Source organism: Falco punctatus, assembly GCF_963210335.1.
Source record: "Falco punctatus genome assembly, chromosome: 7".
Taxonomy (NCBI): Eukaryota; Metazoa; Chordata; class Aves; order Falconiformes; family Falconidae; genus Falco; species Falco punctatus.
Genome location: NC_137587.1, coordinates 43,409,263 through 43,425,615, shown reverse-complemented (window position 1 = coordinate 43,425,615; position 16,353 = coordinate 43,409,263). Strand labels below are relative to the sequence as shown.

The window sequence follows — 16,353 nt, the reverse complement described above, 5'->3', positions numbered from 1 at the left end:
TATTAAAACATTTCCAAATTTTAAAATAACTTTTAAAAGCTATGGAAGGTCTAGATAAATGTTAAACAATAATGCCTTTCCGTAATCACAATTTTACTGTCATCTTCCTAGCTTTGTATTTATGCAGACTTCTTCTGAAAACATTTTTTTAAATATTCTATCCATTAAAAAACAATAACAGCACAGAACCGAGGCCTAATGTGGGACTGGCACAGTGTACAGCAGCAAAACCTGATTTTCCACATCACATGAATGTACAGTAGTAACACACTATTAATGTAGTTCAGGTAGAGAAGAAAATAAATTGTTCAACAAAGACTTATGCTGGGGAATGAAGCAATGTTATTGGTCACCTCTATTACCTGTAATCAAGACTACACAAGAGATGATCTAACCAGTTTACCTGCAGAAAAAATCAACAAAACTTCAATAATCTGTAATAACAAATTAAAACTGAAATGGTGTAGAACAGCTTGGCATCTGTACAGTTCCTGCTCTCCAGTCCAGGAGATGTGCCTCTACACAAACCAAGACCTTTGAACAGTTTGATTCCCCAGCCTGGTGCTTTCTCGTGGAGCAGAGCTCCTGAGCAGCGCAGAGCTGGACCGGCAGAGGGGGAAGGCAGCTGCAGCCCTTTGATCCAACAGCAGGTTACGGCAACCAAATGGTGAAGACAAGCAAAGGTAGGCGTTACGAGCACTCCCAGAAGATACAAATGATGCTCCACTTGGCAAAACTCAGGCATTTAAACCAGTTGCCTGAAGTACATGAAATCACAGGGTTGGGAATCCAACCAAAACATCTGGTTAGGAATAAAGGCTGCACTTCCTAAGGTGGTGCAAAGGTTCTGGCTGCTCAACTCAGCAGACATTTACTGGTATCGGACACTGAGCGCTTATGAACATCTTTCCAAAAACCACTTTAAACAATCAACAGGAAGTTTTAAACTTTCCACACCAAGTTATATGCGAAACAGGTTTCACCCCAAAGAAAATGGCCCGTCACAAGGAACTTCATAACACTGTGCTTTGATTTTTTTCTGAGATTGTCTCATAAATGTACCGTGAACTTTACCAATTCAGACAAACTGATGCTAATATGACTGGAAAGGCCTTAAGGAACATTTCTCATTGCCATTATGTTTAGAAAGTAACTGTACTTTAGTCCCAGGCACCAGATTTACTTTACAACCTTTTCCCCAAAATATACTTTAAAAGTGTGAAACATTTTACAGTAACTATATAACTGTTCAATATATAGGCTTTCCTTCTTCTCTGATCCCTACGGAGCCCCCAGCTCCTTGCGCAGGCACCCCACTACTCAGCAGGCAAGGATGTGACCCAAGGACACGGCAGAGTGCGCCCTGGCTGGAGGCTGGAGAGGAAGAAGAAGGTGACAAATTACATCCTGGTGTTTTGCTGCCTCTTTAATGTAACTCACTGGAATTTTTTAGCAAACCCTAACCATGCAAAGTGCAGAGAAGAATCACTGTATGCCGCATCACTGACTGGAGTACAGAATATTCTGCAAAACAGCACTACACGTCCCTCCTTCTGCAACCGAGATACAAATTTCCAGTGAGCAAAATGCTTAAATGTTCACAAAGGAAAGGAGTAAATATTGTAGTCCAGTGTCTGAGACCCTTTCTCGGTCGCCTGTCCACCTGGGTCCAAGAAATGTTGCATTACACAAAATAAAATAGCTCAACAGCAGAGTGCAAGAGTGTGCCCAGGCCAGAACAACCTGTCTGCTAGGTCGTAAGAAGTTTGGGCAGAAATGGGACGTGAACTGGGTCTCCCATATTCTGGGTAAGCGCTTCAACCACCAAGCTGTAGGACAGAAGGGGGGATGGCCTCCCCCTTCTTTGTGTTATCTACCTTTTTTTCTCTCAGTGTTATTTTGGGGGAAAAACCCCCAACTTTCAATTTGGTTTACTTGAGTGAATAAAGGATTAGGGTTTTTTTCCCATACTCATCACATCAGATAGACTAAAATATAAACTATCTTGGGCTTGGAATTAGGGACAAAGAAAAAGGAAGCCAAACTCAAAAATTACTGGTACATTCTGAAAATTGCAGGCTAGAAAATCAACATTTGGAAGTGGCGACAGAACTACACAAGTCACTGCTCAGCTTCACATAAAACTGCATCCCAAAATTGTTTGTTGTAAAAACTGCCACAGCTTCTTATGAACAATAAAAATATCCCACTGAAACTAAGCTGCCACTGCTTTCATTCATCATTAAGCACCTTGCTCCTCCCATGCCCTGCTACATTTTTGGCTCAGAGGTTTAAAATTTAGTATGTCACAGTACAGTAGGTGTCTGTTCCCTTATACAGCCCTAATATGCCAGATTGAAAATGATGTAATTTCAGACACCATGAACAATTTCACATGTCATTTTAAATATAACTTGTTACTGAATTAGGTGCTAGTTTTTCTCTTTGGATCAATTAGCAATGGGGACGGAAAACTCATTCTTCAACTGGTAAATTGCAGAGAAAAATCCAGAAGCAAGTTCTAAATAATAAGCATTTCTGAGACCCCATAATGGCAGTAGAGGGAGTAATTGCAGGATATCCTTCTGCCTGCAAGTCGCCTTTTTTCCTGCCAAGGCGATAAGCATTCATTAAATGTGAGGGGTTTTCAGAAGAGAAGGTGCCTTCAAATCCCTGGTTTAACACTTCCACTAGGGAGGGAAAAAAAAAAAAAAAAGTGTTCTGTTACAGAATGCCAATTCAAAACAGAATACACCCGTTTTGATCTGAAATTTTCCACGGCAATCCTTCCCAACATGAGTAGACCCTACCAGCCATAACTATCCGTCTGCTCGATGTTATACGTCTTGCTCCAGGACACGGAAAGTAAATCACTTGGGTTTTTTATATACCAGAAAGATCTTCCCAGCTGCTAAACTTTTAAAAATAATTCCTAAATGATCATTTTTTCTTTTAATAAAAGGGTCGAAATGAAATGTTCAATGAAATAAAAACACAGATGTGGCCAACATCTGGTCCAACCGCTTAAAAGCTTATTTAAAAGCAGTAGCATCACGTGGCACGGCTCTTAGACATTGTGGATTTCCTCTGCTAAGAAAAACAACCACTTCACTGCAGGGCACAGGCGAAAATAAGTTGGGCATTAAAAACAACACCCCCACCCCCAAATCCACTTCTTAAATGAAAGTACTATCAGGAAGAGCGTAGAGCAAGGCAGCCAGGAGCACACTACTCCATCCTCACTTAACGTCTCCGTGGCACTTCTAGAGCTTTCCATCAAGGTCCCAAATGAACTACATTCATGCCACTTAAAATCATCAGTCACCCAGCCAGCTCCCACAATATTTAAAATAAAAAACACAAACACCAAAAGCCCTTTCTTTACAGCCTTTTAATGTCTTTCCAACTGATTCTAGTAGACGCAAGGGCTACAATCAGACACTGGGGATTAGGTTTGTAAACCTGCAGGATTATTTACTGTTCTTGTCATTACTAAATGCACGTTAAACCCTCTTTAACACACCGTCTCCCCTTCTCCCTACCTCTGCGCAGCTAGTTAAATGTATACATACATGCTATTATGGGGATTTATTACAGAAGAATCATTCCAGCTGATATATTTTAAACCCCACATTTTTAAAAACAGCCATGTGAAGAATGTGTTTTTCTGTTTCTATTACAGGAGGCAGCACTATTTATTGCTCTGCCTAGATAAGAGGATTTCCTTACAGACAGAAATGGAGGCTGAACACTTCCCAGGAAATCCTCTGGAGCAGATATAATAGAAGGCACTTGGTGCTGTGGGCCCATGCAGCAAATACACCCTGCGTCGCACCGTTTCGTAGCAGTCGAAGAGCCGAAAGAGTTTAAACAAAGAACCCTTCCACCTATTCAGCTAAGCACCCCCAGCATTTAAGAAACAGTTTGGGGCTAGAGCACCACAAAATCTTAAAACAGTTGGGAGAGCCTTTTTCACTAATAAAAAGCCGTAAGCAACAAACCAAACGAACTGAGCCCGGGGCACCAGAAATAGTGGGACTGATCGCTGCTCTCCAGGGAGGGATTAAAACCAACGGGAGCCACAGAAGGCTCCCACAGACTGTCGGAGGAACCTGACGGGGCAGAAACGCTTTTGCAGCTAAATCTGATGAGCGGTGTCGGTGCCACTTTGGGATTTGCCAGGAGCACAAAGGGAAGGTGGTAGCTTAGCATCAAAAAAGGCACTGCACAACCACACCAGAATATAATTGATTAGCTGATCAGAGGGGACAAGAACCCATCTGGAGGGGAAGATAACTGATTTACCAAGGGGCGTGAAGAGAACAGTCATTAAGTGGGTAACCGGGAGGGTAGCAGCAGCGGTGCAGGGCAGACAAAGTGCCACAGTGATCAGATAGGGAAGAGAAATGGATGTGAAAACGCTGCAGCGGCAGCAGCAGCGCGGCATGAAGTGTGGCATACAAAGATCAATGGGTGTGCAAATGAATCTGCCGCACGCCAAGGGGCACGCAGAGTCCATGGGGCTGTATGAGAGCGGTACATGGTGAGTTTTATTAATATGGGGCTAGAAGCCTCTGCAACAGGCTGAAAGGTTATCTTGGCAGTTTTAAACTGGTGCCAATCTCAGTGCTCCAGATAACGCACCTCTTTGTGCAACCCCAGCCTTCCCCGCCATGCCCCGATCCCAGAGCGTGCAACCGCGCAGCTGCCAGTGCCTCTGTTCCCTCCGGTCACCTTCAGCAATGTCATCGTGTGCCATCAGAAGTATGCCACAGAAACAAAACGTAAGGAGTGAGCAAAATGAATTGCACTCACTGATGAAATTAAGGTCACAAAATGCAGGACGTTTACACTTGTATTTAAGTGAAAGCATTTTTTATTTTATTGTACCTGAAGCCACCTTGAAAATTACAGCCTACTCCTTCATAGTGCCAATTCGACACCAGGATTTAGGTCTGACAGCGTACGGAGCACACCAGGCTATGCATACAGCATAAAGATAAATGAAGTCTGTCACTTATATTATTTCTTCCTGCCAAGGCAAGGTTAAGGGGTCCTCTCCAGCTGAAGCCAAGTTTCCAGCCTGCCAGCTCCTTCAGAGAAAGCAAACACACTGCGCCATGCAGAGTGAGGCCCCTTCTTCTCAGAAATGTTCCTTCCTGCCGATGAGGGATGGCAGGAGGCATTGCTGGCTGGCGCCAGGCTGCCCGGCAGCACCAGGACACGCAGCCCTGGCACTGCAAAGCACCCACCGGCCGGCTCCTCATGCTTGGACTGGAAGTATAGAGGCAAAGCCCAAAAGGGTGCAAATGAAGGGCAAAGAGGGAAAAGATGTGACCTGATAAAACCAAAGAAATTCCACATATATGCTACGTACCCTACAATTGCAAGCATGAGAGTGGCTCTGCAAGGCAAGCCTGCACAAAAGCAGGGATGAACAAGCTCATTAGCTCCTTCCTCACTCCTGTCTGCTGAAAACAGAACCTTCTCACAAAACGAAGAGAAACAAGAGCTGGGACCGATCCCAGCTGGTTTGCAATCACTGCACAATGCTCATCCACGTCGCTGTAAGCAGGAGGCTTTCCTACAAGATTCAGCAGAACTACAAACCCTTTAGTAAGTGCCTGCATCTCTATTTCCTGACACTGATTCAAGCTCCAGGTGCTACGTCTGCCCTACGGCAGCCAACGGACACCCGACAGCCTTCCCGCATTCACTGCCTTTGTACAGCGGCCACAGAACAACTACCCCATCACAGGAGCCGAATTTCGGACTTGTGTGTTTAATGGTATATGGGAAAGAATGATGAGAAAAGCTTTTCCTACCATCAGTCATCTCTCACAGAACTTTTATTAGATACTGAACACTTTTTTTATAAATTAAATTTCTGTTTCGAAAAAAACCCTCAACAAATACACCAAACCACCAACCCTGCTGCTTTTCTGGCAGCAAATCCACACTGAACCAAATACTATTGTTTCACCTCACAGTCCACAAAGGATCTAACCAAACCACATCCACACATTTTATATTCAGTTAAAGATTATACCGCTAGTCTAACAGACATGGAAGTTTGTTAAACACTATTTCATCAGAAAAACAGTTAATCACTCCATTCTCTCCAGAAATCCTCCCTGCAATATATACGGGTTTTGTTCAAAACCAGTCCAGCAATAAACAAAGCCTTTCTGATTCTGAAGAATTTTCTTTGAAAAGGTAAGCTCATGCTTACTGAACTACATAGCAATATAAAAAGCCCTTACGAAAAAATCCTTTCAACCTCCCCAAATAAATACAGCTGAAAGTTAATCTTTTGAACATCTTGACACTGTCCTCAAAACCAGCAGCAGATGTTCCTCTTCTGGAATAACATTTGTGTCCCCCAAACACCTTTTGAAAACAGTGAAAAAGAGCATCCTTTATGCAACCTACTTGATGCAACCCATCATTCTCTTTTAAACTCACAACCCTGCTGCCACAACCAAGTGCTCAGAGGATGGCTGCTCTGAACAACATGAAAAAAGCTATTTGTTGCTGATGAAACCAATAACCATCAGCGATCAACTGGACAAATACTCACCTGGAAACATACTAATTAGCTACCACAAATGACATTTTCCCGCTCCAGAGCCCAGAAGTGGTACGAGCTCCCATGCACAGGCACAAGTCTTCTCCAACTCACAATTTCTGCGTCTAGCAACACCCAGACTGGTCCTGCACTCCTGCCAAAGGTGTGACACACATCTCAGCGCTCGTCCATAGGTTCACCTTCTCCTGCCTGAGTAGTTACGGACTTAAAAGTTGTTAAAATGGAGAAAATATAGGACAGATTTCCCTTACTTATTGCTCTTTTCCATTCGAACACCAATTCCCTGCTGTATTTTCCTCCTTTGCCTTTTATGCTGTTCTTGGCATCTTTTTTCTCCTTTCCCTTCCCCCACCCTTCCTTCTTTTTGGTGCCTTCTGGCCTCTATTTTCTGAATTTTTTTTAATCTCTGCAGGGGTATCCAACAGTAACAGTTTATATAAAGGGAGAGGCTAGGGAGAAGAACTGACCAGCATCTTAATCAGTTCCCCTTTCCAAACCCTGCAAGTGCAAAGCGCCGCCGTATCTCTTGCAGAGGGCGAGGGCTGTACAACGCCCTGGAGAGCCGATAGCAAAGGCAACTGGGCTCAGATCCGTCTCCAGCCCACTCTCCTCGTGCTGCCAGACCACTATGTAAAACAGCAAGAGCACTTTACACCCGAGCCAGCCATAAAGGGAACAGCTGGTTTAATGTTTAAGTGCTGAAGCATCATTTCTGCAACTGCAGCTTGCTGGTTAAGAAGCCAGGTCTTGCTGTGGGCGCTAAATGCTCTGCTGTGCATCCCTGCAAGCCCAGGATCCTTGCCTGGCCGGCACTCAGCCACCCCAGCAGAAGGACATATGCTTTATTGAGAAATATACTCCTGTAACCTCAAATAAAACAAGGCGGTGAGCTCTGCACTACAGAGAACTTAAAAAGCAAATCCTAGAATTTTGCTTGGATTATTTTTATTTCTATTTTTTTTTAATAATGAACCGATTTCTGTCCCACCAGGAAAAAAATTTAAATGTATACAGCCATATATACACACACAGTTTTTAAGCTACAAAGATACAGGGAAAATTTGAGGAGACTTGCAATACAACAGTTTTAGGTTAATTTGACTGATCAGAACTCAAAAGCAAAGCTAATGTATTTTCCTAGGACATTCACCGCTGGCTCTAATGATAGCCCAAAAATCAGAGCAATTTGCCTTTAGCAGAAGCACAAACGGTTGAACTGTCATGAGCAAGTGCAAACAGGAGCCCAGGCGAGCTCTGACACACCTCTTGCCTCAATGTCAGGGTTACCGCACTCACCCTTGAGCTCCCACCACACAGCCCCCCACCCCCAGGACAGGCACTCAGCTTCCAAAGGCCACAGACTTACTGCCACATGAGCCTGGCCTATGCCAACTGTCCTGCTAAAGACACAGTCTTCTTCTTGCTCCCAGGACTGTGGTCTGGACCAAAGAGCTGCTGCCAGTTAAGAACAGCCTAGCAAAATAACTCACCCAGAGAAGCGAGAAAGAGGAAGGAGCTGAATTTCCATTTACAGTTTTCTTCTAATCACCCTCACTGTCTCTCAGCAAAGGTGGGCTGACTTCTGCACCCTCCTTTGAGGTTCAGAGCTGGTCTATGGTAGATCTGGCAATGAGCTCAGCACCAGCCACCAGAATTCACCTGGACTACAGAAATACTTCAGCAACTAGCATTAAGACAACACCACAATATAGTATATGCAATTATAAACCTGAGTCTTTATTTAGAGGGGGAAAAAAACAATTTGCATCCTGGACATTTACTGCACTGTCCAGGCAGGCTGGATGGTGAGAAGCTGTTAACTGAAAGAAAATTACCATGTAAGAAATTTCTTATTTTGTTACCCAGCTTCCTCCTACCTTTATTGCTAACAAGAAATAGCAAGCAGAGAATTATAGAGATGGGGAGAGGGAAGAGAAGGTAAAAGTTTATTATTCTTATTATTTAATATTACTATAGCAGAATAACTAGCAAGAGCAGAAATCCCCTGAAAAAAACATAACCTTTGTAAATGAAGCAGTTAGGTGGGAACCTGGCCCAAAGGAGAGCGCCTCAGTGGCAGATGGGGCTGGATTCAGAGCAGCTACCAGGCAGTGTTTGATGCCACTAGGGCTATCAGAGGCATGGAGCAGAAAGAGATCACACAAGTAAGATCCTGACTCTGATGCAGTGATCAGGACCACCAGCTGGGGTTTATAAACCTGCAACAGGAGACATGGGTTTGAATTCTTAAAAGCTGGTAGCTACAGAAATGCAGATCTGTGTTAAGAGCACCAGTCCATTATGCAATAAGTGGCCGCAGCCAGCACAGACCACGCTTTTACATAAAAATCACGGTGGCTGAACTGGTTCTTGTTAGATTAAGTGCTATCTTTCTGCCTCTGATCATGCCTAATGGCTGAGCAATGGGTAGGTGGTAAAGTACTTCTCTGTCTTGCTCTAGACCCAGAGATCTCACAGGAGCATTGCCCCAGGGACCAATGCAGTGTTGCATCCATTCAGACAGCTAACTATATGGAGATAAAAGGATGGCTCCAGGTGACGCTGCAGTAGGGCAAGCTCCCTTGGTCATCCGGCCAAACTGCAGCAGAGTCCTGCTGAAGACAGCACATGTACTGCAGCAAACTCCTCACGAGGACATGCGCACATTCCCTCCTCCTCTCCCCAGATGTTTTAGGGACTGCAGCGGGCCTTTTCCCAGATGCACAGTAGACAGTGGCAAAGATTTTAACATTTTGCCTGCAGCAACTCCGAGGCCCCAATGCCTTGGCATTTGGATAGACTGAACTGTAAGCACAGCATAATTAGCATGTGTACTCCATATGCCTGAGATCCAACACTATAGCGCTGGAATGCCCTCCGACACCACAGCTTTCCAAGGGAAGAAAGTTGTGGCGAAGTTCCTGGAGAAGAATTTGTCTTATTCTCCAGGAACTGTGGAAAAAGGCTCTTCCGTGCATAGGAGGTTTCAGCGGAGCTGGAGAAATAACCTTTTCCCGACAAAGCCCAGCAGCATGATTCACCTATAAATAATGGAGCTGATTTCAAAGCCGGCCTTTCAAGCTAATGGCTATCAGAAAGGCCAGCCATATGCTTGTACAACCTGTCATTCTGATTAATCTCAACATCTGACTTGTATATAAAGTTTATATAGTAACAGGACTATATTTAATATGTCATTTTAGCTACATTACATATTGCTGATTTTACAGTTTCTCATGAACCTGCCAGTCTTCTCCAGGTTACAGGCACACAAAGGACCCTGCTTAAATGTTGATTAGATGCAGAGCGAAGCAAAGACTTTCAAAAGATTTTTAGTAAACCTCAAAAAACAGGTAGACTGGTAAAACATTCAAAGAGAGCACTGGAAAAGATAAGGTCCCATATCTACATGTCGTTATTTTTTTATTTGAATATATTCAATCTCTATTCAACACAGCACTGCAGAGGCAAGAAGGAAGCCACACATTACGGCTCAGTCTCACATACACTAAAAGGATTCATGGCTCTTTCTGCCATGCACCCATTTTATTTTACAGCACATGGCATAATATCAAAGTTGCTCTTCTTTAATTAACTGAGTAATGATGCTTTCCCATGAAGCTTAATCTAAGTTCATCATAACACATTGTATTTTGGCACCACTTCTCAGAAACATGACTACATGGTCCGCAGCTCATTTGGAGAGAGGGATGTGCATTTTGTGTACCAATTCACTTAAACACCTTCAGCATTACATGCAATACAGATCCCTCTGATTTGATGCCAGTGCCAGCAAGTGATGCCCAGAGCCTGGAGAGGGATGGCAGGTCAGCAGGAGAGCACCTCAAGAGCAGCACAAAGGAATTCCAGCCGCTCCGGCCGCTCAGCCAGCCTCACCGGGGGCACAGCTTCAACGCCTCGATGCAAACGCGCGCAGCGTGGGGAACGAACCAGAGCAGTTAGAGACATGCACATGCCCAAAGGACTACGATCTTGTTGGCACCACAGAGATGTGGTGGGATGGCTCCCATGGCTGGAGAGTTGGCATGGGAGGATACAGGCTCTTTAGGAAGGACAGGCAGGGGAGGCGAGCAGGGGGTGTTCCCCTCTGTGTCAGTGACCAGCCAGAGCGCACGGAGCTCCGCCTGGGGATGGAAGAGGATCCGACCAGAGTTTATGGGTCAGGATCAAAGGGAGGGCAGGGGCAGGTGACATTATAGTAGGGGTCTGCTACAGGCCACCCGGCCAGGAAGACCAAGTGGATGAGGCCCACTAAACACTGACAGGAGCAGCCTCATGTTCACAAGCCTGGTCCTCATGGGGGACTTCAGCCACAGCAGTATCTGTTGGAAGGACGACAGCAGGGCATCAGCAATCCAGGAGGTTCCTGGAATGCGTTGGTGATAACTTCCTCCTCCAAGTGACAGAGGAGCCGACAAGGAAAGGTGCTACGCTGGGCCTTGTTCTCACCAACAATGAGAGGCTGGTGGGGAATGTGAAGCTCAAGGGCAGCCTTGGCTGCAGTGACTGTGTAATGGTGGAGTTCAAGATCCTTAGGGCAGGGAGGAGGGCGCACAGCAAGCTCGCTGCCCTGGACTTCAGGAGAGCAGACTTTGGCCTCTTCAGGGATCTGCTTGGTAGAGTAGCATGGGACAAAGCCCTGGAGGGAAGAGGGGCCCAAGAAAGCTGGTTAATATTCAAGGATCACCTCCTCCAAGCTCAGGAGCGATGTGTCCCAACAAAGAGGGAGTCAGGCAAAAGGGCCAGGAGGCTGCATGGATGAACAAGGAGCTCCTGGACAGACTCAGACACAAAAAGGAAGCCTACCAAGGGTGGAAGCAAGGACAGGCAGCCTGGGAGGAATACAGAGAAATTGTCCGAGCAGCCAGGGATCAAGCTGAGAAAACTAAAGCTTTGACAGAATTAAATCTGGCCAGGGACGTCAAGGGCAGCAAGAAAAGCTTCTATAGGTACATCAGTGATCAAAGGAAGGCTAGGTACATCAGGTACATATAGGTACATCAAAATGTGAGCCCTCTCCAGAAAGAAACAGGAGAACTGGTTACCCGGGATATGGAGAAGGCTGAGGTACCGAATAACTTTTTTGCCTCAGATTTCACTGCCAAGTTCTCCAGCCACACCACGCAAGTCACAGAAGGTAAAGGCAGGGAGGGACAGGGACAATGAAGAACCATCCACTGTAGGAGAGGACCAGGTTCAAGACCATCTAAGGAACCTGAAGATACACAAGTCCATGGAACCTGATGAGAAGCATTTGTGGATTTTGAGGGAACTGGTGGACAGAGTGGCTAACCTACTATCCATCATAACTTGCAAAGTCACAGTAGTCCAGTGAAGTTCTCACCAACTGGAAAAAAGGAAACATAACACCCATTTTTAAAAAGGGAAAAAAAGGAAGACCCAGGGAACTACAGGCTGGTCAGTCTCACCTCCATGCCTGGGACGATCATGGAGCAGATCCTTCTGGAAACTATGCTAAGGCACATGGAAAATAAGGAGGTGACTGGTGACAGCCGACGTGGCTTCACTAAGGGCAAATCATGCCTGACATATTCAGTGACCTTCTATGACAGCGCTGATGGATAAGGAAAGAGCAACTGATATCATCTACCTGGACTTGTGCACAGCATTTGATACTGTCCCACATAAAATCCCTGTGTCTAAACTGTTGAGACACAGATTTGACAGAGGGAGCCCTAGGTGTGTAAGGAATTACTTGGATGGTCACACTCAAAGAGCAGTTCAATGTCCAAGTGGAGACCAGTGACGAGTGGCATTCCTCAGGGGTCACTACTAGGACCGGCACTGTTCAATGTCTTTGTCAGCAACAGGGACAGTGGGACCGAGTGCACCACCAGATCATCATTTCAAATTCAGGCCTACTGTCCTTTCCTATGGAATAGACGTTTATTTATATTGTATTTTTTTATTTCTTTTACTTCTTTAGATAAGACTGGGATGTATTGTACTTTATGTTAGTTTTAACTAGGCAAACTCTTTCCAGAGCAGACTTAAGCATCATTAACTGTGCAGTAAAATAAGCCCAGGATAATGGGCTGACAGAAGGGACTGATGAGAGAAGAGCTAGCAAGGTGCACAGACAAAAGCCCTGTCTGCTGGAAGAATAAGATTTTGAATCTTACTAGCAAGATAAAGCAGAGAATACTTAAGTCCAGACAAAGCACTCCCATGTTAATTCCCTTCATCCCGTCAAAAACAACATAAAAACCTTTAAATGCTAAAATGAAGCCAAGCAAAGGAACATTACCGCCAATGAGTGCCAACTGAAATGAATGATCTGGGTTGAAAGCGTTTGCTGATGTAGCCAGAAGTTGCCACGAAGACTTGAGGGCTGTGGCAGCAAACTGGCCAGAGGAACAGATCCTCACCTCCTGCTGAGCCAAACCAGGCACGTTGACCTCAGCTCTGCCACCGCCCCCAGGGACCAAGGGGATGAGGCTGGAGCTATGCCACTCGAGGGTCTTTTGGGAGCAGGACCGACTGCACTCCTCACTCTGAACTGGGAGTAACACACCCAGGATGAGGCCAAGTTGCTATTACTGGCAGCAACAGCAGAGAGCCCGTGACTCTTGGCCTTTGCCCAGAAGAGGTTTACAAGTCAAGGAAAGCACCTTATAGCTAGGACATGACTGACAGTGCCCAGGCATCCATACCCACCAGCATCACCCCGGGGAAATCCAGTGAAGCGGTACCAGGAAGCCGTGCCGGAGGCTGCAGAGGCAGGAATCCCAACATCTGCATCCACAAAAGTTTAATTCTCAAGGTGTTTCTCAGCTGCTACCAAGAGACGATTTCATCACTGCAAGCAATCAGCTTAACTGACCAAAAGGACTGCACATCTACCGGCCATAAAATCTTACAGACTACGTTATTCCACATCTGACCCAAAAGAAAAGGACAGATTTGAACAATCCAAACCCATGTAAATCACAGCCTTAATTGTACTGGCACTTAGAAAAAAAAAGGAAGGAAACAACAACAATCTCAGACTTTCGTGTTCTTTATAGACACTACATTTTCCTCCACATTGCAGTAAAATTAAAAGTAGAAATCTTTGGATGCAGCAAGGAGAATGAGGAAGCTTGCCAAATATGGGGATTCAGCAATTAATATAATAGCAATTAATTCAGAAGAGTAACTACATGACACTGTAGGGTTCCCTGTGTGTTCTGTCCCAGTGACTGCTTAAAAAATCTGTTAAGCAAAGAAATAAAACAAAAAATATTCTTTGCTTATTTTTTTTTCTAAATTAGCAGCATTGCAAACTCATGCTGGTATTTGAAAGTCAGTCAGTCTGGGCTCTCCCTAGTTATACATCCTTATTATCATAAACATTCCACAATTGGAAATTACTTTTCATGATGCTTATACCACAAAGAAAATAGCTATATTGCATCTGCAGAACCAAAAGCAGTAAACTGTAATAAACATTAATCTTTGTCAGCGGCTCTGCAAACCAATCTGTTCAGCACGTAGGTGCCATTTTTACACAGTTGCTTTATTACTATATAATTATTGATGGATCAGCCAAGTGCTCTCTCAAGGAAGACTGTTCTTTAAAACGAGCTTATTAAAAGTTGAAGCGTAAACCTTAGGATAAAAGAACAGCAGTTAGATTTTATCTGATATAAACTTTTAAAGAGAGAAAAAAATATGTTGGAGGGCCAATTTCAAAAAAGGTTTGAGCCAGGCACGAAATTGAAGCAGACAAGAAACTTTAATGTGATAGAAAGAAAGAATTGGGGACATCTGTACTGAGAATAAGTTGTAAGTAGCAGGAGGAATTATCAATCTAGTGATGTGCCAGCTCTCTGCATTTCAACTGCCATACCATAAAAATTGTTTGCAATGAAAGCAGTACGAAGAATCCCTAGATTTTATTGCTCCCAGTGATATTCTACCCAGTTTGTGTGTGTACACCGATTGTAGCCTTTCAAGTACAACACCGTTTCATATTAGTACCTGTTTAAATTACTTGCCCACAAACATCGTTCCATGTTCAAAATACCTCACTATTAAATTTTCTGTTTCAGTCAAAGTACTTCAAGAGTTTCTATCAAGCTTTCAAAGGCAAGAAAGTTTCATGCATGCTTCCTGAATGTCAAGATAAAGCAATAAACTTTAAATATAAAAGAAGGCTTTTTCAGGTGAGAATTCAGCATGCCTTTTTGAATTCCCTCCCCACCTTATTAAATCAAACTTCTTCATTGCTTCCAGAGTTCTGAGTGCTGCATTTCTGGAGCTGAACTTCAAGCATCAACCTTACTCTCTCTACAAAAACCCTGCATATAAAATTATCTTGGGCAACAACATATCCAAAATTGCCCATTCCGGTTCACTGATGGAATGTAAAACCTTTCCAGCACTGATACCTCAGCGCAAGCACGAATGTCACTCTCAGCCCCCCAAATACATGTTCTTTGCTGCCACAAAGACATGGTCCAAAGTGTTCCTCCAACCCCAGCGGAACTGGGGGAACTGGTTTCTGCCCCCAGTGTCAGCCCTGTGCCTTTCCCTCCGCAGCGGGTGCTGCCTCCCTCCCTCCCGTACCCACCAAGGCAGCACTCCCTAACACATGTCTGTCAAAATGACCCTGTTATTAAAAACGGCTGCACAAGCCTGTGACAGTTTTGACAGACCGAGGTAAGGGAGTTACATGTGCACTAAACCCAGCAGATAAGAGGGGGACGAGCCAGTAAGGCAAGGCACTTCTTAACCCCAACCAACAGCACCCACAACACCACATCCTGACACACCTGCTCTGCATTAAAACTGGAGGCCAAATTCAAGCAGTGTGGTATAAACCTGGAATTTTATCTTTGCTCTCAGGGAAGAACTTAGCACAGGAGCTTCACATTAGTTCTGCAGCAGCTACAGAGCTGTGAGACACAGCAGTAGCACGGAAAGCAGTACTCCTACTAAGTGCAAAAAACTGGCTTGAAGTGCAAGGAGAGACTTTATGGAATAGCAACTTCTCACTGGAGGATGTTTTATTTAAGGAAAAACACTGCCAGAATACACCATCACCACCACCAGTGACACAATTTCATGTTGATATTTCAATACATGACCTCTGTGGTAATGTGGATTTGCATTTTTTTACCTTTAGGAGGAAATTAGTAAGGACCATTAAGTGTAACTTCCAAAATCAGTTGTTTGCCTTGTTCCTCTATGTGTTAACGATTTGGTCACAGAGTACTGTTTTACTTCCCTCCCATCTGTGAGCACACGGTGGCTTCTCCACCATAAGTAAATCAAACATGGCATTTAAGTAGTGAATTTGCTGGAAAATGGTATCCTTCCACCCGTTGTACCACTGTTTACTTCTGGCTTCTACATTTATACCTATCTCAAGAGCCTTGTTTCTTGCTCTGAATTTCTTCCCAGGTACTCCTTAACAGCATTATTTACCCTCTCTCATTTCATGTTCCTTTCCTTATTTCTGGAACACAGTTGTAAATGTCCAGGTCTTCCGTCAGAGAGAACAACTTCTACAACCGTAGGTGCACATATACATTTTGATATGAAAGTGAGCCTTACCTTAAACTGCTGACACAAAAAAACCCTCAAAACCAAAAAACAAAAAGTAAGTTTCTTCTGTTTCCTTTTAGCAAAACTTGGTTGCAAAAAAATCCCTAGGGTCAACTCTTTGCTATTTCCCCCTAGTTTGCACCTTCCCCTCCCCACGCAGCCTGCCAGCAACTCCTCCTCCAACCACTTCG

At 44.4% G+C, this 16,353-nt stretch overlaps 1 protein-coding gene across 2 annotated transcripts in view; it reads right to left on the bottom strand.

The window, feature by feature from the left end:
• BRF1 (BRF1 general transcription factor IIIB subunit) overlaps positions 1 to 16,353 on the bottom strand; it is a 175,614-nt gene that overhangs the window by 49,129 nt on the left and 110,132 nt on the right. The window lies entirely within an intron of this gene.